Source organism: Staurois parvus, unplaced genomic scaffold (assembly GCF_062004578.1).
Source record: "Staurois parvus isolate SC_StPar_1 unplaced genomic scaffold, SC_StPar_1.0 ptg000673l, whole genome shotgun sequence".
Lineage (NCBI taxonomy): Eukaryota > Metazoa > Chordata > Amphibia > Anura > Ranidae > Staurois > Staurois parvus.
The window spans coordinates 1415640-1442893 of record NW_028318469.1 but is presented as its reverse complement, the minus strand read 5'-3'; the positions used below and the strand labels follow the sequence as shown (position 1 = coordinate 1442893).

The 27254-nt window shown below is 42.8% G+C and overlaps 1 protein-coding gene across 3 annotated transcripts in view; it reads right to left on the bottom strand.

Annotated features, from left to right (window-relative positions):
• The window catches only part of GAL3ST1 (galactose-3-O-sulfotransferase 1), an 89033-nt gene that overhangs the window by 10685 nt on the left and 51094 nt on the right, over positions 1–27254 (bottom strand). For 2 of the 3 annotated variants that reach the window (XM_089652214.1, XM_089652212.1), the window contains exon 2: positions 21235–21384. The exons of the other annotated variant lie outside the window; for it this stretch is intronic. The gene's annotated coding sequence lies outside the window, so the exon portion shown is untranslated. The remainder of the gene's footprint in view (positions 1–21234; positions 21385–27254) is intronic. 3 annotated transcript variants of the gene reach the window in all.

Sequence of the window (27254 nt, the reverse complement as noted above, 5' to 3'; positions counted from 1 at the left end):
GACAAAAGTCCATCCAGTTTAACCAAAAAAAAAGTTATAATCCTATACAAACAATTGAACCAGAGGAAGGCAAAAAACCCAGCAAAGCACGATCCAATTTGCTCCTGCATGGGAAAAAATATTCCTTCCTGATCCCCCGAGAGGCAATCGGATATTCCCTGGATCAACGTTACCTATAAATGTTAGTATCCAGTTATATTCTGTGTATCTAAGAAACAATCCAGATCTTTTTTTAAAACAATCCACTAAACTGGCCAGAACCAACTCTTGAGGGAGTCTATTCCACATTTTCACAGCTCTTACTGTGAAGAAACATTTCAGTGTTTGGAGATTACATTTTATTTCCTCCAGACATAAAGAGTGCCCCCTTGTCCTCTGTGATGACCTCAGGGTGAATAGCTCTACACTGAGTTCACTATATGAACCACTGATGTATTTATACATGTTGATCATATCCCCCCTTAATCTCCTCTTCTCAAGAGAGAATAAATTCAGTTCCTCTAATCTTTCCTCATAGCTGAGCTCCTCCATGCCTCTTATTAGTTTGGTTGCCCTTCTCTGTACTTTCTCCAGTTCCCCAATGTTCTTTTTGTGAATTGGTGCCCAAAACTGAACTGCATATTCCAGATGAGGTGTTACTAATGATTTGTACAGGGGTAGAATGATATCTCTCTCTCTGGAGTCTATACCTCTTTTAATACCCTCACATTTTTTTTAGTTCAACACATTAAACACAATAAAATAAACACTCCCCAGTAAACTGGTAAAATCCTTACTCACATACTTGCCATTTACAACTTTCAATGCTGCTGCCTCTTGCTCTTTCAGTGCTGCTTCCCTAAACTTTCAGTTTTCACAAAAATGGCTTAAATTGGTTCTAAAGGCTTAAGGTTTTTTTTCCTAATGCACTCTCTACATTAACCTCCCTGGCGGTCTGATTATGTCAGTATTTCTGTGCTCAAAGCGGTACAGTGTTTTCAATGGAAATATGTTGTTTTTTTATTGTAGGCCTGTAATTCTTAGGAATAACTCACTGAAATCTGTCCGAACAAGAGTCTAGTAAACATCCCGGGTATGATAAAATTTGAAACACGAAATCATAAATTATAATATAATAAATAATCATAAAAAAAAAATATAATAATAATACATTTAATTCAGTAATGTAATCAAACAAAAAACACTGAAATTTGAAATATAGCGCCAAGTTCGCACATCACTGAGCAAAGTCGCAAAATCGTTTTCAGTGTCTGATGACGAATTTCCCCACGAATCATTATCACTCAATTTTGCAAGTGGTTCTAATTTACTATCGCTGTTCTCTAGCTGGTCTAAAACCGATTTTGACCTAAAGGGATGCTTTTTGGATGCCATGGATGTTTCTCAGTTTCCAGGCAGAAAGAACAGTAAAAATGCAGGCAGGGCACAGGACAAAGCACTCAGGACAAAATGTATGTGAAATGGTTTGATACAGTAATGTTATACTATGTGATTTTAGTGTATTAAGTGAATGTCAAATTTTTACATGTTTTAAATTCCCGCTGGTTCCGCCCCCCGTACGTACTGACACTCTCAGCAAACGTAACCCAGAAGACGGATGCTGGCATCGGCCCGGAGGACATGGCCGGGAACACTGCAGGGGGAACATCGCGGGACCACAGGACAAGGTAAGTGCTGGAGGAATCCCTGAGTAATGTTGCAGTGTAATCCTGAGTGTAGCTCGGGGTTACCACTTTTGGTACTGAAAGTTAACCCCGAGCTACACTCGGGAATACCGCCAGGGGGGGTTAAGGTAAAAAAATCTGCTATGCCACAGTTTCCCCTCAGCCCCCCCCTCCTCCACCTCATACTCTCCTGAGCCAAATCTTGATCCAGTGCTGTGCCCGAGAGCAGCGGCTCTCTCCACTATCTTCCTCCTCACATGGCAGACTGATAGCAGTAGGATCTTGGCTTCTGCTGCTGTGAATCAAATCCTGTGATGAGGGAGTGGGGCTGAGCCCAGCTATCTGAGTCTATAGACGCAGGCAGCACGGCTCAGGATCAAGCCCACACAAGTGCCCCCATAGAAAACAGCTTCCTATAGGGGCACTTACTGAAGAGTGCTGATGAGGGACCCCAGAAGAGGAGGATTGGGGTTGCAGATAAGTATGTCATGTTTATTTAAAAAAAAAAAAAAAGATGGTTTACAAACACTTTAACAGTGGACAGTACAGTCTCAAGTCAGTCTGTTAGACTGAAGAAAGGAGGGGGGGGGGGGGGGGAGGAGGGAAGAGCAGGGCAGTGCCTTGCCATTCTAGGCTATGGGTCTGTTTGATTCTATTGATGCACTCAGTGTAGAGAGACATAACTCTAGTCTTTGTATGCAAGGGTGGCTCCATAGGACGCTGCAAGAGAAAGGAACTACCATGAAAAAGGAAACCTGGGGCAGTGCATCAACGTAAACTAGGCAAGGTTTAAAAAAAATTAACAAACTGCATACTCAGTAAGTCATCACTTGAGCAGCCAAAAGTGCTTAAAACTGAGGGTTTAATATGACTTTAAATGTTGAAATCTGCTGTCTTGCTTCATTTCAAAATGTAAAAAATCCTAAACCAGAACTTTTTTTTAGTCGCAGATAAAGTAGATAAAACCCCTTTAATAATGTTTGTTGTCTGTGTCCCATTGGAGGGATTTCCTTTAATTTCCTCTCACATAGACACAACAAGAAATCAAAGGAAATCTCTTCATATTCAAGGAAATTATCTTGCCTTTTAAGATGCTGCTTGTGGTTAATAGAGGAATGGTAATTTAATTGTGAAGATGGATTATTTTATATTCTTGCTGGGTCACAGCAAAAGTGGAAGTAAGCGATGTAAAGCTGATTATTGAAACATACTATTTTTTAATAGTCTTAATTTTGGATAGAACGTATTATGATGGTTTGTTAATGGAACTTTATGTGCTGTGATGTTAATATAGCAAAGTTTATCTTACACCTGTAGTTTTTTATTAAAAAAAATTGTTGCTTCCAGAACATTTGTAGATTATCTAAGTGTTAAAGGGAATGATTCAACAATTGTTTTTTGACCAGGGTCAAAGAACAAGGATAGAAATTATTTGTCAAATCTAATGAGAAATCAACAAATTTCTAATAGTTGAATTCCCTCTCAGCCAAGAAAAATCATAATTAGCTTTATGCTCATGTACTTGTCAAAGCTAATCCAAAAGTAGAATGTTTGTTCTATGAAACCTTGACATAATAATCAAATGAAAAGTTGTTCAAAATTAGTCAACACCATCTATGGTCGGATAAACAATTTTTATACTTCCTTGTCCAAAAGTCCAAATAAATTCTAAGGCCAGCTTAAACTATGTGCTTTGCTCCATTTTGATGTTGGATGGTAGAGTTACTCTTCATGTTGTCAGGGTGCTTCAGTTCAGAGAAGCTTATCCCAGCTAACTGGTTGTCTCTTGTTTTTTTAACACAACTACGTAAGATAAGCTGACAGCATACTAGTCTGTATTACTCACCATTTTACAAGATTGCTTTGGTGTAACTGTCTCAAAAATAAACTTTGCATATGTACATACATTAAGTACCATAAAGACTTGAAGACACCTCTAAAAAGTCTAGTTTTAGGAGCTTCCTAGATCCCTTTACAAACATCCGGTGATCAGTACCATTTCAGGCACTGCTCTGTGCTCTGCATCTCCAGTGGTCAACGGAGCACCACACAGTAGAGAGTGTGAGAGAAGCTGACTCAGTCTTGTAAGGCTGCACTGAGAGGCTGAAACAGCTGTCTGTAAGGCATCTGGGTGGATCCTGACATTATTGTCTGGATTTCTCCAGAGTCTGGAGCAGCTCTGTGTCATCAACCAAAAGCGGGCTAAAGTGTTTTGGTCAAGCTTCAATAATAGATGATTAATCTTGGCCAAACAGACACCATCACATGTAACCCCAGTAAAAGGCCACCCACGGTCCTAACCACGTGTGAGATGGAGCATTCCACTCTCCTTTTCACTCAGGGACATCTTGTCTACAGTATTTCTAGTCAGAAGGGTACTTGCGTATCCAATCAGAGATTTAGAATATTTTTGATTCACCCCCCCTTTCTATGTGGAAGTCGATGCAGTTGTGCCATTTCATATCTCATAACTGGGGCAAACATAAAACGTATTCCCCCCCACAGAGTGTGAGACACTCTGCATCCACCAGAACTGTCCACCGCAAAATACATCATAAATTGGAAAGAGGACTCAGAAACTACTTTTACAAACCAATTTAAAGATAGGATCATACCAATGACCCATAGAACTTCAATGGCTAGTAAAATCCAAGAAAAAGGCTATAAGATCCTCTCTAGCTAGAATAAGGTTCCATAAACACTGCTCAAGCTCTTTGTGCAATGCTTCCCATTGTGTTGGAGATGTCAAAAAGAAGAAGGTTTCCCTCTATGTGGTTTTTGGTGCAGTTCACGTCTTAAAGACGTCTGGGCCCATGTGAATCGGCTAATATTAAAACTGACAGAAATATATATGCCAGACAACGCAGCAGCTTTCCTCCATCATTTTGCTCCACTGCCATTGAAATAATACAAACACTCTCTACTAATACATCTGTTAAATGCAGCAGACATGCATTCCAATTTATTGAACACAAACTACATCGCCAAAAATTAGTTTGTGGTTTTCCAAGATAAACAAAGTCAAAATGATGGAGGGAATATAGGCTATGGCAAACCATAAGGAAGGACAATTCAGTAAAACATTTTTTTCTTAAATTTATTAAATACTAAGTTAACCATTATGTTGGTGAAAGAGAATGATATAAAGACACAAGAGGCACCTAATATGGTCAGAATCAGTCTCCAAGCATTCTCGGTGAGTCCTATATTCTGGACATCACGTAAATGGATCTAATTTTCTGTGGGATAATGCAATTGTCTGAATTGTCTGAGCATATTGATGTTGACTGACACATAGTTGTTCTTTCTATATGTACACTGATCGCATCCTTTGTATGACTGTGCAAACTAAAAATAAAGAATTTAAAATAATCTAGTTTTCATATGACCATGCTATTACGTAAAACTGTCAGCTGTCAAACCTATTTTACTAAACTTAAACAGGTTATACATTGACTCATCTAGTAGTGAGCAGGCAGCTGACATGAACTCTACACAACACAATGTAAAACCTTAGGCATATGACCTTGGCCACATTCATAAAACATCAACTGAAAACCACCCTGAAACTAATCTTAATTTTCAAGGCAACCTTTAGGTGTTAATGATTTATCTCTGTAACTACTAATACTAATTCACCTATAAAGGTAGCTAGACATCAGTGATCCATCTGCCAGCCTGTGTATAATTCAATTTCAGATCATTAATATTTCATTAAATTCCTTGGGAATTATTTTTCTGTGCATAGTTTGCTCAGCAGTCACCAACATTTAATATAATTATTCTTCCAACAAAAATAGACCTACTTTAAAAAAAATATTTTTTTAAGATTTATCACCAGCATAAATGTGCCACAATTTGCCCAATAGAAATTAGACCACAAAAGCTGTATTCAGCTTTTCTCCAGGATTTAATACATTTTTATGCACTTACTCCTCTTGGATATATTTAATATTCAGTTACCCCAACCATAAAGTAGAATATAAAGTAATAAAAACAAAAGAAAAGGCATACTGTCAGTGTTAAACCACTGTCTACGTAAAGTTTGTATCAGGATGACACAGATATTTTAAAGATAAACTATAGCAGCGGCAGGTTGCTAATGGAGGAAACAAGACGTTGTCTCTTGTTATACCATTCTTCCTGCGTTATCTCTACTAGCTTGATGTCCTATCTGTCTTTTGTTACTGCCTCGCTTTCATCTTTTTTTTTTTAAAGACAAAGTTTCCTGTTCTCATTTAAGTATCTATTACAAGTGTATCACTTGAGCTCACTCTGTATTTGTAAAGGTATCTCTGTATTTGTAAAGGAATTGAATTACTCTTGAACTGAATTTTTCTTCTGTTCTGTGTGGGAAACGTAGGTAGATGTTTAACTTCCTATAAAATTTGTAGATCAACAAAACTGTGTCGCTCATCTCAAAGTCCAGCCATCCACACTTACCGGTAACTTTTTCTCCAGCTGTATTTTTTTTTTCTTTTTCTTGGTTATCATTTGCATTAACTCAGGCAATAACCTGCTCTTCCCAGTCCTGATGAAATATATGTTTTCATATATGGACCACATGACTTACACTGCCCTAGAAGCACAAGCTGTTGACCTCCAAATGGCACAAGAGCTGGGCACCACTGTTGGGGACCTTTCCTATCTGAAGAGAAAAAATGTGTATATATATATATATATATATATATATATATATACACACAGCTCAAAATAATTACAGGAACACTTTGAAAACACATCAGATCTCAACGGAGAAATATATCATGCTGGATATCTATACTGATATGGACTGGGTAATGTGTTAGAAACGTAAGGATGCCCCATCATTTGATGGAAATGAAAATTATCAACCTACAGCGGACTGAATTCAAAGACACCCCGAAAATCAAGTGAAAAATGATGCAGCGCGCTAGTCCATTTTGCTAAAATTTCATTGCAGCAACTCAAAATGGTACTTAGTAGCTTGTATGGCCCCCACGTGTTTGTACGCATGCCTGACAATGTCGGGGCGTGCTCCTAATGAGAGACGGATGGTGTCCTGGGGTATTTCCTCCGAGATCTGGCCTTGGGCATCCCTGAGCTCCTGGACAGTCTGAGGTGCAACCTGGCTGCATTGGATGAACCGAAACATGATATCCCAGAGGTGTTCTATTGGATTTAGGTCAGACAAACATGGGGGCCATTCAATGGTATCAATTCCTTCATCCTCCAGGAACTGCTTGCATGCTCTCGCTACATGAGGCTGGGTATTGTCATCCACCAGGAGGAACCTAGGACCCACTGCACCAGTGTAGGGTGTGACAATGGGTCCAAGGATTTCATCCCGATACCTAATGGCAGTCAGGGTGCCATTGTCTAGCCTGTAGAGGTCTGTGCATCCCTTCACGGATATGCCTCCCCAGACCATCACTGACCCACCACCAAAATGGTCATGCTGAACAATGTTACAGGCAGCAGAACGTTCTTCATGACTTCTCCAGACCCTTTCAGGTCTGTCACATGTGCTCAGGGTGACCCTGCTCTCATCTGTGAAAAGCACAGGGTGCCAGTGGTGGACCTGCCAATTCTGGTGTTCAATGGCAAATACCAATTGAGCTCTATGGTGCCGGGCAGTGAGCACAGGGCCCACTAGAGAACGTTGGACCCTCAGGCCACCTTCATGTTTCTGATTGTTTGGTCAGAGACATTCTCACCAATGGCCTGCTGGAGGTCATTTTGTAGGGCTCTGGCAGTGCTTATCCTGTTCCTCCTTGCACAAAGGAGCAGATACCGGTCCTGCTGATGTGCTGATGACTTAAGGACCTTCTACGGTCCTGTCCAGCTCTCCTAGAGTAACTACCTGTCTCCTGGAATCTCCTCCATGCTCTTGAGACTGTACTGGGAGACACAGCAAACCTTCTGGAGGAGTTGGACTGCCTGTGCAACCTCTGTAGGGTCCAAGTATCACCTCATGCTACCAGTAGTAACACTGACCCTAGCCAAATGCAAAACTAGTGAAAAACAGTCAGAAAAGATGAGTAGGAAAAAAATGTCAGTGGACTCCAGCTGTAAAACCATTCCTGTTTTGGGGGTCGTCTCATTGTTGTCCGTCTAGTGCACCTGTTAATAATTTCATTAACACCAAAGCAGCTGAAACTGATTAACAACCCCCTCTACTACTTAACTGACCAGATCAATATCCCAGGAGTTTAACTGACTTGATGCTATACTCTGATTAAAAAGTGTTCCTTTAATTTTTTGAGCAATATATATATATATAAACACACACACACAGTATATATACACACTATATTGCCAAATGTATTGGGATGCCTGCCTTTACATGCATATGAGCTTTAATGGCATCCCAGTCTTAGTCCGTAGAGTTCAATATTGAGTTGGCCCCCTCTTTAACAGCTTCAACTCTTCTGGGAAGGCTGTCCACAAGGTTTGGGAGTGTGTCTATGGGAATGTTTGACCATTCTTCCAGAAGCACATTTGTGAGGTCAGGCACTGATGTCAAACGAGAAGGCCTGGCTCACAGTCTCTGCTCTAATCCATCCCAAAGGTGTTCTATCGGGTTGGTTTTGGAGGTCTTTAGCTATTGACTCTGCAGACAGCTGTCGACTTCAGCATGCACTGACCCCACCATGTCAATTTATGTGGCCTACCAATTCTGAGTTGCTATTGTTCCCAAGTGCTTCCACTTTGTTATAATACCACTAACAGTTCACCATTGACCATGGGATATTTAGTAGCAAGGAAATTTCACAGGTGAGCTCCTGAGAGCTACCCATTCTTTCACAGATGTTTGTAGAAGCAGCCTGCATTCCTAGGTGCTTGATCTTATACACCTGTGCCATGGAGGTAATTGGAACACCTAAATCCAATTATTTGGAGGGCTGTCCCGATACTTTTAGCAATATAGTGTGTGTGTGTGTATATATATATATATATATATATATATCAATATAAATGAGTATACCCTTTTGAAAAGTAAGTTTTTAACCAATATCTCAATAACAACAAGAACAATTTCCGAAATGTTGACAAAACTGAATTTTATAGAACATTTGTTTAAAGGCAAATTTGTCTTTATTATTTAATTTAAATTTAACAAGCAGAGCATAGGAAGTATAAAAAACAAGTACAAATACAGAAACACAAGAAAAACATCAGAGAGGTGGTTATGATCCATGTGGATAAATAAAGATAAAGTACAATATAACAGTGAGAGGAAAGGATCGATAACCGATATTATTGGGACATAGCCGGCAGGGAGGAAATGGGGGGGATATCAGGATTTGCCAAGGAGAGATTATACAGTTGAGAATAATAGCGCTCAAATGCAGAACAGATGTCCTTATTGTGGTAGAGTTTAGAATTATCAGGTGCCTTGATGTATTGAATCGGACGACGGGATGGACGGGGATGTAGTTGGCCACATTTCTTAGCTGAAGAGTAATGGGTGTTGCGTGCTTTGTCTCATGCAATAAGGGAGGAGCAATCTAAAAGTTGGAGTAAATCGTTAGATAGGTCCACCGCAAGCACCGGGTCTAATGTACATTTGTGGGTCAGTTCCAAACATGCAATAAGCGAAAATAATCGCCACATCTCCGTCGTACGAGCCTTTTTTAGGCGCGAGCCATGTTTAATGAGAACCCCTCTAAGAACACATTTGAGGGTCTCCCATTGAGTAAGAGGGCCGGAAATGTCCATTGTGTGATCTAAAATAAAGTCCTGGATAGTCTTCTCTATCTCCGCGATACAGAGAAAATCTTTGACTAGTATCACTTAGGCGCCAAGAAAAACGACGTACAGATGATGGCCTGTCTTGAATCGTAAGATGGATTGGAGCGTGGTCCGACCACAGGAAGTGACCAAGAGAGGATGAAGTCGGGCAATCCAGCAAGGACTGTCAGACAAAGAAATAGTCTATGCGACTATGATGCATGAGCTGCAGAGTAATATCTATAGTCTCACTCCGAAGGATGTTGAATACGCCAAACATCCACTAGGTGTAAGTTATGCAAGCACGACTTAAGTTGAGATAAGGTTGATAAGGAGAGAGAAGATTTACCTGTTGAAGTGACAAAATCTGGAGAGAGAGTGACATTGAAGTCCCCTCTGACAATGAGACAGGAACCCCCAAAAGCGGACAGCTGGGAAAGGACCTCCGTAAGAAACGGAGCCTGATCGAGGTTGGGAGCATAGATGTTTGCAACTGTAAAAACAAAATCTTGGTATTTCAATTTAAGGAAAAGGTAACGACCAGTTGGGTCAATTAAGGAGTCCAAGGCCTAAGGTATAATGAAAGGCTACCGACACCCCTCTAGACCTAGTCTGCGGATTAGTACTATGATATCACTGATTATAGTAATGATTGTGGAGGACTGGGATACCATCGGAGCGAAAATGAGTCTCCTGAAGTAGTAAGATCTGTATGCCATATTTATGGAAATGGTAGAGCATCTGGCTCCGCTACTCTGGAGTGTTAAAGCCCCTACAATTAATAGAAGAAAATTTTATGGGAGTCATATTTGGTTGTGGGGGAACAAATTGGTAAAAAGTGTGATACGTCGAGAAAAGAAGAACAGATAAAAAGAGAAAAAAGGAGAAGGAAAAACTACTAGACAGGCAAGGTGTCAAAATAACATACAGTGTAATACTACGCAGTACACTGAAGGCCTAGGTGGGGAACGTCAAAGGCGCATGTATCTGATCCCGACCCAGGCCTCCCACAGGCAAATGGTAACTTGAGGAAGGTCACCCATTAATAAGAGTGACCGCCTCTACAAAACGTATGCAATAATCTCTGAAACAGGCATGAGAAAATAAGCTCCCGTCTCCAACAAATAAAAATGAACAAAGTATGGCAAAGATGGGGTGTGGATAAAACAAACAAGGAAGGGCCCAAAGCCCCTAAGGCTAGGGACAAAGGTGTCCCCGCCCATCACGGCAAAACCACGGTGGCGAAACCCAGGGATTAGCCACAGGCCAAAGCCCCAGAACCCCCCAAAAAAAACAGAAAACCAACAGGCACAAATAAAAGGCACAAATACAAGTTACTGAACCAGCAGAGGTAATCATCAGAATGCGCAGAAACTGCAGAGAGAAGTAAAGGAAGAGGCCTCCCACATCACGTAGATAAGGGGTCATCCCTCCGGGATCTGTTGAGAGGAGGATTTGAAAGCTTCTTCTTCTTGCGATCGGACCGCTGCCAGGAAGAGTGGATAGGGAGGCCTGGGGTTGGAAGTTGAAGGGGCTAGTCCGGGAGGGACACCTGAGGCAGCTCGAACACGCCGAGAAATGTAGGCAGGTCTCCATGGGTGCGGAATTGGGCAGATTTACCGTTCTGCGAGGCATGAAGCTGGAACGGGAACCACCACTGGTAGCGGATATGCCTCTCTTGCAGCATCTGAGTGAGAGGACGCAGAGCCCTGCGCATAGCTAGAGTCTGGTGGGAAAGATCAGGGAGGAGCATCACCGGTATTTAAATAGGATGGTGTCCTGCGTGCTGGCCGCACTCATAATGGCGTCCTTGACCTTAAAGTAATGGAGCCTGCATAGAGTGTCACGGACAAAAGACGGATCAGGATGTCTTGGGCCCATTGTGCAATGTATGCCGTCCAACTCAATGTAGGTTTCTTTAGGTTGCTGAAGCAGTTGATTGAAGATGGCAGTAGCTGCTGTGGCCAAATCTTTAGGTTCAACGGATTCGGGTATACCTCTGATACGGATATTGTTACGGCCGTTCCTATTCTCAATGTCATCCTGCTGGTACATGAGCTGTTGTATAAGAACCCTATGGGAGTTAAGGGTCTCTTCGGGAGTTTGTAAAGCGTTACACACGCCATCAGCTGTATTTTCAATCTCTTCCATACGCTCACAAATATCTTGTTTAAGATCAGAAATTTCCTGCTTGTATGTGCTTTCAATACGTTTCACACATTGCTCAAAATCTGCCTTTGTAGGAAGGGATTTTAGGTAGGAGTGCAGGGATTTCATGTGGGACTGCAGATCCCAGCCATCCTCAGAGCAGAGAAATGCTGGGGAGGGGCTGCAGGATCCCTGTGTGCCCTGGGTCTGCTGAGCTAGCTGAAAAGTGTCCCCAGGAGGAGAGAGAGAGAGAGCCCCAAGGGCTTACCTGCCCTTCATCTGCCAGGTACCCTGTGTCCACAGGGGACGAGGAGGGAAGAGGTGCCAGCGCCATCTTGACAGGGGCGCCCGAAGCCTCGGCCCCGGATCGGGTGACAAACCGGCTTATACTGCCGCGGGGCCGCCCCCCGCTATTCCCCAGGGGGCCCGGAGAAGGTTTTTCCCCATGTGGGGTGGATTCAGAGGCCCATGAGGGAGAGAAGATGCCCGTAGTGGAGGACCGGGTCGGGAGCTCAGCAGGAACGCTGCTACGGCTCCATGCGCCAAGCCACACCCCCTAGAACATTTGTTTAGCTCATTACATGAAAGTAAGGCTAATAATATAACTTAGGTTACAAAATCGTCAGTTTTACTCAAATTAGTTGATGCAAAAATGAATACACCCCACAACAAAAACTACTACATCTAGTATTTTGTATGACTCCCATGATTTGTAAGGACAGGACAAGTCTTCTAGTCATGGAATGAACAAGTTGGCAACATATTGCAACATCTATCTTTTTCCATTCTTCAAGAACGACCTCTTTTAAAGCATGGATGCAGGATGGAGAGTGATGCTCAACTTGTCTCTTCAGAATTCCCCAAAGGTGTTTGATTGGGTTCAGATCAGGAGACATACTTGGCCAATTGAATCACTTTCATCGTGTTCTTTAGAAATGCAACAGTGGCCTTAGATGTGCATTTTGGATGATTGTCATGTTGGAAAACTGCACGACAACCAAGGGCACGGAGTAATGGTAGCATCTTTTCTTTCAGTATAGAGCAGTTGTCATGTTTCACATGATTGTCATATTGACTGACATATGCCTTTAAGTGTTTTCTGTATCTTGTCTCTGCCCCTCCCTTTCCTTTGGTTTTATTAATGTTGTATAGATAGCCCTCCCTCTTTCCCAGGAATGCATTGCAGCAAGACTCATGGCACAACTCAAGTTACAGAGATCACACTATCAATGCTTAGACTGGAGAGACAGAACAGTCAAAAGAATGTTTCATAGGACCCTGGCCAGTCAAAGGATCAGTGATGTCTTCATAAGAATCCTTGCTAGCAAGAAAACACAGTGAGATGTTACATGGGTACTGGATATAACAGCTATAGAGAGTGCAGCCACCTCTAAACAAGTCTGTACATGCCTCCAAGTATCCCAGCATATCATCAGTGTCAGGACAAATTATTGATGTGAGTGTTTTACAACTGCAAGTTTATACACTGCATCTGTATACATTAGCACGTGGATTGCCTGTGAACTTATAAGAAAGAAAAAGAAAACCTTCTGCAATCATTGCCTAGGAAACCCGCTAACCCACAGGAAAAGTGATACATTTCTCTGTAAACTCTATCAACCCCTCTCCTTGCTAACATGATGTTTCAGGAAAGTAATATACAGTCTGGGGAAACTAATACACAACCACAATCAGAGCTTCATCCAGAGCAGGACTTAGATAAAAGAGAAAAACGCGTAAGAAATCCAACCTGGAAAGTGCAACAGAATTTTAATACTGATAAAGAAGAATTGCTGTCTAACATTAATGACTTATGGTCTAATACTGTTAAATGAATGTCTGCTCTCTCCCAACAATCTCATGAGCCAATACAACTAGAGGGCGCTATCCAGCAATTGAATGTTGCTTATGAGAATTATCAAAGACTGAGTGTTAATTATGTTGCTCTGTTAGAGCGGTACAACACTCAAAGGTCATTGAAAGAATTAATGAGTTTTGAGGAGCTAAATCTTGAAAGATAGAATTCTAGATTTGAGGAGATAAATCTTGAAAGAATTTAGTGGTGCAAACAAAGACAGCACAGTGGCTAAATGGTTAGCACTTCTGCCTGGCAGTACTAGGGTCTCTGGTTCAAATCTCGACCAAGGCACCACCTGCTTGGAGTTTGCATGTTCTCCCTGTGCCTGCGTGGGTTTCCTCTGGGTACTCCGGTTTCCTCCCACTCTCCAAAGACATGCTGGTAGGTTAATTGGCTACTGTCTAAAATTGGCCCTAATATGTGTATGTATGGATGTGAGTTAGGGACCTTAGATTGTACGCTCCTTGAGGGTTAGGGACTGATGTGAATGTACAATATATATGTAAAGCTCTGCGTAAATTGACGGCGCTATATAAGTACCTGAAATAAATAAATAAAGGCAGAAGTGTGAATAACACAGCTCCATGAATCCAGATCTTATCGCTCTGCATCTACTAGACGCTCCTCAAGATATTCCAAGTCCATACAATCAAGGTCTTCTACACTCAGTCAACAACTAAGAAAAGCCGTGCTGATGCTGAAGCTTCTAAAATTCAGGCAGCTTTTGCCCAAAAGAAAGCAGAATTGGAGGCTCAAGCCGCAGAAATGGAGGCTCAGACCGCACATCAGAAACCAGAAAGAGAGGCTCAGGCCGCAGAAATGGAGGCTCAGGCCGCACATCAGAAAGCAGAAAGAGAGGCTCAGGCCGCACAAATGGAGGCACAGGCCGCACATCAGAAAGCAGAAAGAAAGGCTCAGGCTGCACAAATGGAGAAAAAGAGAAAGAAGCTGAAGCCACACATCAAAAAAAATTGAAGCTTTGGAAAAACAATGTGAGCATGCCACAGCCATGGCAGGGTTAAGGCTCTTAGAACAAGCTGCTAGTGAAAACGAAAGAGACAACAGTGCCAGACACTCAGTTGTATCTTATGTCTCAGACTATTCACACACCTCTCCAGAACGTCAACTCCCTGTCACAGCAGCCAAAGTACTCAATCAAAGTCTCTTCTCTGCACCTACTGTACCTCAAGACAATTTGCCCTTATATCCTCCAATACATCAGACTGCAGCATCTCAGCTAGCCGCAGACACTGGTGTGTATTTAATAGACCGTCCATCATACTTTGACACCAACAGAGTACCTCCTAGCAAATGCACTACTCTACAAACCAACATGCCAATGGACTTTGGGCCAGCTCCGGCATTGAATGCCTTAGCAGCAACATATGTTCCCAAGTCACTCCACGTAAGTCCACCAACCGTCACAACCAACTCTGTTCCACCTGCAGTCATGCACCCAAATCTGAAAACACAGACATGTCACAGTTTGCTAAACACATGCTCCGCAGAGGCTTGTTAAGACAGGCCTCACCAAGTTTGATGACAAGCCTGAAAATTACAGAGGCTGGAAATCCATTTTTAAGGCCACAATGAGTGACCTAGACATCAATGCCACAGAGGAATTAGATCTACTCATCAGATGGCTAGATCCCTAGTCTACTGAACGCATCAAGAGGCTCAAAGCAGTTCATATTGACAACCCTGCTGCAGGCCTTAATGTTGTTTGGGACAGACTTGAACATACCTTTGGCAGCCCAGAGGCCATTGAAGATGCTTTATTCAAAAGGTTGCAAAGCTTCCCAAGGATTTCTGCTAGCGACAATCTAAAGTTGCAAGTTCTACCTGCACCTGCTACAGTTTTTGAAAAGACTGATCAAAACAAGAGAATTGAGGACCCAAATTGCCAGTGTCCAATACATAACAAACCACATCCACTTAAGAAATGAATTGGCTTCAGAAAGAAAACCCTCTGAGAACGTAAGGAACTTTTGAAGAAATTTGGGGTTTGCTACAAATGCTGTGCCTCCACAGAACACTTTGCAAAGGACTGTAAAGTGATCAAAGGTATAGAGTGTGACAGTGATGACCATGTGCAAGCTCTTCATCAATATTCGCACAATTCTACTACGCTCACAATCTACCTGAGGAAAAGCAAGGCGGGGAGCTCCCACATCAAGCAGCACCTACCACCCCAGCGTTCTCTACATGTACAGAGGTCTGTGGAGAAGGATTCTGCGACAAATCTTGTGCAAAGATATGCTTGGTCCGTGTATACCCCAAAGGTCAACCTGAAAAGGCCATAAGACTGTATACTATTCTGGATGATCAGAGTAACAGATCTCTTGCAAGAACACAGTTGAACATAACTGGAGATGCTCTGCCTTATACTCTAAGCACTTGTTCCGGCACTACAGAAGTCTTAGGTAGGAGAGCCAGGGGTCTTGTAGTTGCTCCTTTGAATGACAATGTGGAAATATCTTTGCCCACTATCACTAAGTGCAACCAGATTCCAAGCATCAAAGAGGAGATCCCTACTCCTGAAGCTGCTTTTCACCATTCTCACTTAAAGTACATAGCCAACCAAATACCAGCCCTCGTTGAAAGTGCCGATATCCTGCTGTTACTTGGTCGATACATCCTGAGGGTGCACAAAGTTCGTCATCAAATCAACAGTCCACAAAATGCACCATATGCTCAGCGTCTGGATCTAGGATGGAAACCAAATATCCCTATTTGTTGCATAGTTTGCTTGAAAGGGTATATACCAGTGTGCAGAGGGTCCTTCAGAATTTCTAGAGTTAATGTGGTTACACCCCTTTAGCACCTGATGGATAAATGCATGCACTAGCTGTATGGATTTGAGCACAGGGATCTCTTGTTTGTTGTATTGTTGGGTCAGTAGCCAGACCTGAACCTTGTAGCTCTCCCCATTGTGTCTTTTCCCCTATGCTAGCATTGTGTCCACAGTAGCACTTGCGTAGGCAGGGCAGAGTAGGACTGGCCATAGAGGGATTACTTTGACGCAGTTGGCCAGCTTAAACATGTATTGCAATATGTGTGAACCAAATATCCCTATTTGTTGCATAGTTTGCTTGAAAGGGTATATACCAGTGTGCAGAGGGTCCTTCAGAATTTCTAGAGTTAATGTGGTTACACCCCTTTAGCACCTGATGGATAAATGCATGCACTAGCTGTATGGATTTGAGCACAGGGATCTCTTGTTTGTTGTATTGTTGGGTCAGTAGCCAGACCTGAACCTTGTAGCTCTCCCCATTGTGTCTTTTCCCCTATGCTAGCATTGTGTCCACAGTAGCACTTGCGTAGGCAGGGCAGAGTAGGACTGGCCATAGAGGGATTACTTTGACGCAGTTGGCCAGCTTAAACATGTATTGCAATATGTGTGAACCAAATATCCCTATTTGTTGCATAGTTTGCTTGAAAGGGTATATACCAGTGTGCAGAGGGTCCTTCAGAATTTCTAGAGTTAATGTGGTTACACCCCTTTAGCACCTGATGGATAAATGCATGCACTAGCTGTATGGATTTGAGCACAGGGATCTCTTGTTTGTTGTATTGTTGGGTCAGTAGCCAGACCTGAACCTTGTAGCTCTCCCCATTGTGTCTTTTCCCGTATGCTAGCATTGTGTCCACAGTAGCACTTGCGTGGGCAGAGTAGGACTGGCCATAGAGGGATTACTTTGACGCAGTTGGCCAGCTTAAACATGTATTGCAATATGTGTGAACCAAATATCCCTATTTGTTGCATAGTTTGCTTGAAAGGGTATATACCAGTGTGCAGAGGGTCCTTCAGAATTTCTAGAGTTAATGTGGTTACACCCCTTTAGCACCTGATGGATAAATGCATGCACTAGCTGTATGGATTTGAGCACAGGGATCTCTTGTTTGTTGGATCTAGGATGGGTCATCATAGGCAATGTCTGCCTAGACAAGGACAGGAGGTCCTACTCAGTCTCTTCCTTTAAAACACATTTCCTGTCAAATGGACAAACAACTTGTTCTGCACAACGACCACATAAATATATTGTGAAAGAAAGACTGTTTGAAAAAGGTGCACAACAGCACATCATACAAGACAATAAGAAAGCTCTTAATCTCTGGGATGAGTGGATGACAACATCAGCAACACATTGTTCAAGGTAACCACTAAAGACAATGAGTTGGCAGCTACCATAGAAGACAAAGAATTCTTGAAAACCATGAGTAAAGAGTTCTACCAAGATGATTCCAACAGTTAGGTAGCACCTCTACCATTTTTTACCCCAAGAAAGAGACTACCAAACAACAGGGTACACGCAGAATCACAGTTTGTTTCTTTAAATCGCAGTTTGATCCAGAAGCCTGAGATGAGAAAGCACTTTGTGGATTTTATGCAGAAGGTGTTTGAGAGAGATCATGCTGAGCCTACACCTCCTCTTACGGAAGGAGAAGAATGTTGGTGCTTACCATGCTTTGGTGTCTACCATCCTTGCAAGCTTGATCAAATTAGGGTGGTTTTTGACTCAAGTGCTCATCATGAAGGTGTCTCCCTCAATGATAATCTTCTCACTGGGCCTAATCTGAACAACAATCTCATAGGAGTTTTACTTTGCTTCAGACAATAGCCAATTGCTGTTATGGCTGACATTCAGCAGATGTTCTACTGTTTCATCGTCTGTGAAGACTACAGAAACATCCTCAGGTTCCGATAGTACCGCAATAATGATGTCAACGATGAAGTCATAGACTACCGTATGAAGGTACATGTTTTCGGTAACAGTCCTTCTCCTGCAGTAGCAATTTATGGACTGAGGAAAACAGCTCAAGAGGGTGAGAAAGAATTTGGATCTGATGCAAGACAGTTCGTCGAAAGGAATTTCTATGTAGATGATGGACTCAAATCTCTGCCCAATAAAGAAGAAGCTATTGACCTTCTTACCAGAACCCAGAACATGCTTGCCACTGCAAACCTCAGACTTCACAAAATCATCTCTAACAGTGACAAGGTCATGATAGCCTTTCCTTCTGATGACTATGCTGTCAGTGTGAAGAAATTCCAACTAGGATCTGACCTTTCTGTTACACAACGCAGTCTTGGATTGCTTTGGAATGTTAAACAAGACACATTCACATTTCAAGCATCAGCCTGTAACAAGCCCTTCACAAAACAAGGAGTATTGTCTACAGTAAACAGCATTTATGATCCGTTAGGTTTCATTACACCTCTCACCATTCAGGGTAAGATACTATTGAGACAACCTACTTCTGAAAGCTCAGACTGGGATACCCCCTTACCCAGGGAGAAACAACAAAGGTGGGAATCCTGGAAACAGTCTCTAAAAGCATTAGAACAACTCCAGATACCACACTCTTACACCCAAGCATCCTTAAAGAATGCCACCAGAAGAGAGATTCATGTCTTCTCTACACCTGAACAATGGCATTATGTTCCTACAAGCCTCAACCCTGCTGACCGTGGCAGTCGTGCAGTACCTACTACTGCATTTCGGTACACATCTTGGCTATATCCACCATGAAAGAAGGTTTTGCACACCTTCACTCCAGGCCTATAAAGGAACTAGTACTTCTTTTGCCCAAAGAGAAAGATAAGTCATCAACCTGATTTAAAGGGAGGTAAGAAGGAATCGTGCATGTTGCTGCCTTCCCCTCTGAATATGGATTTCCATGTCTCAGTCCGGACATTCGAGACCAACATCTGCAAGTATTATGCTAAATGTTTGCATTGTTTTCCTTTGTTCTTCCCTTCCCTCTTGTTTTGCAGATGTTCCTGAAAAGAATCTTCACTATATATCTTGGACTTGAACTAAAGTTTATTATAATAGAAATCATAGATTTCGACAGTGAGTGTCATGTTTCACATGACTGTCATATTGACTGTCATATGCCTTTACGTGTTTTCTATATCTTGTTTCTGCCCCTCCCTTTCCTTTGGTTTAGTTAATATTGTATAGATAGCTCTCCCCCTTTCCCAGGAATGCATTGCAGCAAGCCTTATGGCATGGAGCAGAAACATTATGATCTTTTGACCTATCAGATGTTCATTGTTGTAAGATTCTTTCAGTTTATGGAATAAACTTCACAAGATCTACAAGATGTCTTATCGATTGAGTCACTGACTGTGGTATCCAACTGAGGTTGAAGTTATCGCTATCTCATCACAACTGTAAGTTACAGAGTTCACACTATCAATGCTTAGATTGGAGAGACAGGACAGCAGTACATCTGTGAATTCATAATTCCATCAATGAAATGCAGCTCCCCAACACCAGCAGCACTCATACAGCCACACAGAAGGACACTGCCACCACCATTTTTCACTGTAGGTATCATGTATTTTTCTTTGTACTCCTTACCTTTACGATGCCATACAGTTTTGAAACCATCATTTCTAAAAATATTTATCCTGGTCTCATCACTTCAGAGTACAGAGTCCCAGTAGTCTTCTTTTTGAGCATGGGCCCTGGCAAATTCCAGGCAGGTTTTTTTGTGCATGGGCTTCAGGAAAGGCTTCCTTCGTGGAAGACACCCATGCCTGCCATTCCTCTGCAGTGTACACTGTATTGTGTCACAGGAAGCAATCATCCCACTTTGGCTTTTGTACTGCTTTAGCTAACTGCAGTAAACTTACATGGCGATTTTCTTCAACCCTTCTCATCATAAGAGATCTTTGTTAAATTTTTGTATCACTTTTGGTACAGTATTCTGACTGATAAGTAAAGCTTTGCTGATCTTGTAGCCTTCACCTTTCTTGTGTAAAGAAATTATTTTCTTTCTCAGGCCTTGTGACATTTCTCTTCCATGTAGTGCCATTGCTGACAGCATGAAATGGGAAGGGGTTTTCTTTGTTAAGTAATCTCCTTTTATCATCAACTCTCTGCTGGACATCTGTTTAATGAATAATTGGACTCACCTGTAGTTGAATTCTTGTTAATTAGGATTTTGTTGTCTAAAATTTCCTAAGACTTTCATTGGGGTGTATTAATTTTTGCAAAATGGTCTTGAATGAATTTGTTAGGAAAAATACCTTTTTGTGTGTGCAAATTAACAAATCTTGTTTGCAACAAATGGCCCGCATTTTGTTGTATAATGTTTTATAGAAAATGTTGATTCTGAAAGGAAAGGAAAGGTTTTCTGACAAATCTGTTGAGGCGTACTCATTTATGCTGAGCACTGTATGTATATATAAATATATATAGACAGTATATGTACACATGTGGCTGCTAAAACTAAAAAATATATATATATTTTTAGTTTTAGCAGCCACATGTGTATTTAAATCAAGTAGTACTATGTCCTGCTTAAACCCGCAGACGTAACACGCTGAAATACATTTATTTTAATGTCAGAGAAAAAGGCTTTTGTTTTTGTATCCCAATAGACGAGCATGTTTGCATGAAGTACCAACAGGCCTACAAGCAGAAAGAGAAGCCACAGGTAGGTATCTTCCTACAGATTAGAGCTGCTTCGCTCACGTATTTTAATTGCAGCTCCAACAGGACTATATTTAGAGACATGGCCAGATTAACGTAGTGGCTATTGGAGCTGCAGCTCCAGGTCCCTTAAAGTATTATTAAACCCAGGACCCTGCATTCACTATATCTGGTCTCCCACAGTACACACAGCATGGAAATGCAAATATGGTACTTGTCTGTTAATTCACCGGATTTATTTATATATATATATATATATATATATATATATATATATATATAAAAAATATATATATTTTATATGTTTTATTTAAATATATAAAAAATTATATATATATAAATAAATCCGGTGAATTAACAGACAAGTACCCAATTATTTTAGTAAATATAAACTGCTAAATACCTTTTCTCATCAGCAGTTAGAGCAATCTTGTGACTTCAGCAGAGCACTGGTTAAAGCTTGTAGGAGGAGTTTTCTTTCTGCTCTAGGAGGATGTGAAAGTTCTGATCCTCGTCTGGACAGTTGGCCCTGTGCTGATCACATGCACCCTCCCTAGAAAAAAAAAAAAACCTCTCTAGCAATACACACAAAACTGAGCATGTGCATGTGACTATAGATTCAGTCTGTATCAGATGGTCATTTCAACAAGAGGAGGGGCAGAGAAGAAAGGATCAAACAGCCTTTATACACAATGCAGAGGATAAACCCCTTAGGTTCCACAGTGGGTATAACAAGCATGCCTAACTGCACATACAGACTGATTTTACTGTTGTGGGTTTAGTAATACTTTAAAGTGATACTCAGAGGCAGACTGACAACTCATGGCGCCCCAGGCAATAAGAGATAGTGGGGCCCCCTGTGTCTCCACCTACACTCAAGCCAAAGCCACACCCACACAACAACCCACCTACATATTGCAGCTCAGCTGCATAAAAAGGGCATTGAAAATAATAAAACAACGTCATGGGGTCCCCCCTCCAGTCATACCAAGCCCTTTGGGTCTGGTATGGGTTTTGAGGAGAACCCCCATGCCAAAAATGGCCAAGATGCATACCAGACCCTTATCCGAGCATGCATGTGGCCTGGCCTCTTAAACTATGCCAGGCCACATGCCCTCAACATGGGGGGTGCTTTGGGGGGCTCTCCCCCCAAAGCACCTTGTCCCCATGTTGATGGAAACAAGGGCCTCTTCCCCACAACCCTGGCCTGTGGTTGTGGGGGTCTGTGGGCAGGGGGATTATCGGAATCTGGAAGCCCCCTTTAGCAAGGCGGCCCCCAGATCCCTCCCCATTAGAATGAGTATGGGGTACATGATACCGCTACCCATTAACAAAAAAAAAGTGTAGTGTGAAAAAGGACAGGAGACAGTCTTTGACAAGTCCTTTATTAAAAGAAGAAAAATAAAAGAATGTCCCCCAAAGTAGATCCAACGTCAATCACGATGTCCGCCAACCTTAATCACGATGTCCGCCACCGCCCCTACCCGACAAAAGAGAAAAAAAGTTCCACTCTGCTGGCTTTACAGTTCTTAAATACGTAAGGGTCGGGGGCCACCCAGTGACATCATTGACCCAGCATGCCCTGAGTGTACTCCATACTCATTCACATGGGGTGGCGGGATCTTGGAGCCCCCTTGCTAAAGGGGACTTCCAGATTCTGATAAGCCCCCGCCTGCAGACCCCCACAAGCACCGGCCAGGGTTGTGCGGAAGAGACCCACACAGATGTCAGATTGGGAGCAGAGGCTATGCCCATACAGCAGTTGCTTCCCAATTGACATAAATAGGATGGGATGCACGGAATACCTGAGCATCCCCATGCGGGTAAACACAACACTTTAGTATGCCCCATGTGAACAAGGCCTAAGTAGAAATTTAGCAGGAATTAAAAAAAGTTATGTTGTGTTTGTGTGCACTGATAATGATTTTAGTGTATTTTTAGTGAAAGTAGAGATTTGATGAACATTGTACAACTAGTGCAGGGCCTAAAAAAAATCAGCACCACATTTTTTTTATTATATAGGTTGTTTCAGAAAATACATGGTTTTGGGGGTCTTTTACAAATTCTGAAAGTTGTAAGGAAAAAATGATAACCTAAGATTTTTAGAGTAAGTTGTGTTTATTTACAGTTTTGCGCACCCTCAGTTTTCACCATTTTTCACCATTTCACAAAAAGGCACAGTTGAAAATTTACAAATATTTGTTATGTACTAACTCAATACAGCTGTAACTTTTGGATCTAGTAGGAATTTAGCAGGAAGTTTGTGCAAATATCACAGGGCCTGAAAATATCAGTAGCACCTTCCTTTCATTCTACTAGTCTCATGCTTTTAGAAAATGTATGATTTGAGTGGTCTTTCACAAACCCTGAAAGCTGTAAGGGAAAAATAAAAAAGCAATGGCAAATTGCAAAAATGGCCTTACCACCTGAGTTTAAATGTGGGGTGCAGGGCCTGGCAGCAAAAGGGTTACATAGGCCCAGCCACCCAAAAAGAACAGGACGCAAATGGAAAGCAATGGGAAGACAGGGAGAGATCTCCCCTGACCCAAGGCTGTTGATAAGGGGGAACTGCCTTTCCTCCTGTATGGGGCCTGGGCAGCAGGGGGAATTGGATGTTGGCAGGACAGGAAGGCTCGATACTGCAGCAATTACAGGAACGGTGGCCTGTTCAGCTCCCTGTAGCAGCTTAAAGCCAATTTCTTCCCCTCTTCCTCATGCTGGTTTTCAGCTGCTGAAGGGAGAGGCACACAGGACATCGGCAGTGCAGCTGAGGCTACAAAGAAAGGAACTGAAGAATCTCTGTCCTCAATTTCTTTCTCTGTCTCAAAGATGATCCCTGTATTTCACAGTTCATGAGCTCCTTTTTTTTGTGGACCCCCACACTGTATCATTTTAAAAGTAAAAACAAATTGTGTGCATGGAGAACACTTCCCAGCATTACCCTACACTTGTACCCACCAATAATTCTGCTGCATCCTGTGAAAGAAAGCAAGGGTTTGCTAGAAGGTTAAAATGTCTGTCCTTTTCTACCACCAGCACTGGAAAAGAGGGGGTCAGAATAAAAATCTTGAGATCCTGGAAACTTGGCTCTCGCCAACACCCACTCCAGTATCCCTACAAGCAACCCTCACTTGTAAGGCTTCCCTTACCCAGTTACTGAAGCATAAATTAAATCAACCTCCATGTCCAATATCTGAACGTGAGTTTGGCTAAGCTGCTGGCATTGCTACTCCTCCCATACCACCTAGCGGCCCCATAGTGACAGGTACCCTTTTTTGACAACAAAGATGTTTGTAAGAGAGCAACAACCACTGCATCAGATGCTACTGTCAGTTGTAGGAAGAATGTCTAGGCCAGGGATAAGGGGGAGGCAGTGCTGAGGAAGGGCAAAGTGCTTCAACTGGTGATGCTATTCTGGGCCCTTAACTTCAGGGGCTCAAGCTTCAGCAGGACCACCCAGCAATGCACTTGTCACTATCACTAAAACACACTAATTTGATGTAATTGTTTAGACGGTTTAGTCTTCAGGATCTGTTGCTACCAGCAATTATAGACTACATAATGTATTGTTTTCCAATCAGGCAAACCTTGACTGGTAAATTTGTGAGACAAGAGCAAAACACAAATGAAGCAGGGACCGCATATTTGCTGGCTACAGCTATGTACATAGATAATTACAAGGTGTAAATAGAAAAAATTTTACCACATCTACATACACACACTGATAAACTGTTTAAGCATGTATGATTGCACAATAATGGATGGTGCTGTCCAACAGCATTCTTTATATTTATAGCATTAAATTAACTGTAATTAAATAATGAGTTATATATAGCTAAGGCGCATATAAGGTTGAGTGCTTGGACTTTGAATTGTTAGTATACAACTGAAGCACTGCTGAAATTCTAAAGGTTTTAAGCAACACTAAAAAGCACCCTGTGATGGAAGGTAGGCAGGACAGAACACACAGAGCAGATGGCAAATGCACAAAGCTTTATTGAGATAAAAATGCCAGTCACTCAATGGGGAGATTGCAGGGAGGGTGACCTCGCCAATAGGGGAACAGCAAGGAGAGGGCTAAAACACTTGTAGTCCAGCCCCAAGGGCAAAGGAAAAGTTTCTGTAGCAGATTGTAATCCAACGGTGGGGGGGGGGTAGGGGGGCAGCGCAGGAACAGTTCAGGTAAAACAGGGGAAAGCATACGCTTACGGATCCGACAGGGTGCCCGGTCTCCCAGGGATAAGATAGTAGGACACAGGTACCTGTTGGGGTCCGGAGTAGGTGAGTGGTCTCTCCCTTAGCTGGGTCTCAGGCAGGCTGGCAGGTGCGGTCTCCCCCCCCTTCGGCTGGGGGTCTCAGGCAGGCTGGCGTGTGCGGTCTCCCCCCCCTTCGGCTGGGGGTCTCAGGCAGTCTGGCGTGTGCGGTCTCCCCCCTTTGGCTGGGGGTCTCAGGCAGTCTGGCGTGTGCGGTCTCCCCCCTTTGGCTGGGGGTCTCAGGCAGGCTGGCTTGTGTGGTCTCCCTCCCTTTGGCTGGGGGTCTCAGGCAGGCTGGCTTGTGTGGTCTCCCCCCCCCTTTGGCTGGGGGTCTCAGGCAGGCTGGTTTGTGCGGTCTTCCCCCTTTGGGCTGGGGGTCTTCAGGCAGGCTAGCTGGTGCGGTCTCCCCCCTTTGGCTGGGGGTCATCGGGCAGGCTAGCGTGTGCGGGGTCCCCCTGTATCCTTGGGGGCTCTAGCAGAGTTAGCCACGAGGGTCCAGCCGCAGCTGGGATCCCTTGATGGCTGCGGAGCGGAGAAGGATGACTGGAGAGCCCGGCATCAGCCTCTTAAACTGATGCAGGACGCTCTCAGGTCGTCCTGGCAACTGGGGGCGGGCCGGGGCTGGTGTGTCTCGTCGCCCGGCAATGAGGCACGCCCCCTGGACAAGGGCCACGCTCTCATGAGCGCAACCTTTGTCCAGGGACATCCGCAAGTGCGGGAACTCCCCGTGCCCGTGGTGCGGATGACAGGGCTGGGGTGGCGTCAGTTTGACGCCACGGCCTGAAACATCCCCGCAGGAGGTTTGCACCACTCCGCGGAGAGGTGTGAACCTCGCTACCTTCTCCTCTCCGGCCGCGCCGGAGGAGGAGGAGATAGTGATGGGTGGTGAAAGCCGCACCTCTTGTCCTGCACGGCAGGATGAGAGGTGGAGGGGGGTCATTCAGCTGCATGGAGAGAAATGCAGCCGGAAACAGGGGGTAACAGTGGGGGGCCATGTGACAATGGAATTTGGGGACATTTGGCAAGAGGACATGGAGGAGGAAATACGTTAATGGAATTTGGGACATTTAGCAGGGTGACATGGAGGAGGAAATACGCTAATTGAATTTGGGAACATTTGGCAGGGTGACACGGAGGACATACATTAATTGAATTTGGGAACATTTGGCACAAGACAGTAAGGGATGTATTAAGGATGTACTTCATTTTGGCACAAGGGATTAATGTGGGGATTAAAGCAGAAATTAATAATTGGCAGAGCACCTATACTGTGACACACCCATCTGTCCTTCACGATTATAACCTGTTAATTAGCTTCTGTTGTTTTTAAAGTGTAGGTTTTTATAGCTCACAAAAAGACATTATTTGTATGGTTCACTGCACAGGTCTCATTGCATATAAACTTACAAGCACCCGTCAGGGCAACCTGTCACTAGGAGAGTTTGAATTGGCTCTGACATGTAGAGTTTCAGCCTTAGCTTAAATTTTCTTTACCTGGTTATTTATTTAGTACAGGTATTTATACAGTACTGTCAATTTACACAGCACTTTACATATATATTGTGCATTCACATCAGTCCCTGCCCTCAAGGAGTTTACAATCTAAGGTCCCTAACTCACATTCATATATATATTAGAACTAATTTAGACAGGACCCAAATAACCTGCCAGCATGTCTTTGGAGTATGGAAAGAAACCCACACAGGCATGGGGAGAACATGCAAACTTCACGTAGGTAGTATCATGGTTGAGATTTCCCACACGGAAGAAAAATATATTTGACATATATTTTAAATATATTCTTCTCAAATATATTGACATACATTTGAAATTTTGGCCATATTCAATATATTTCAAGAAAAAAAAAAAAATATATATATATACAGTTGCAAGAAAAAGTATGTGAACCCCTTGGGATTACGTGGAGTTTTGCATGAATTGGGCATAAAATGTGCTCTGAATGTCAAATATGTCACAACAATAGAAGAACACAGTCTGCTGAACATAATACTACACAAACATTAGATGTTGCCATGGTTTAATTGCACATAACATGTAAACATTCACAGTGCAGGGAGGAAAAAGTATGTGAGGCCCTAGCTTAATGACTTCTCCCAGAGCTAAATGGAGCCAGGAGTGAGTCAACCTTGACTCCAATCAGTGTGATGAT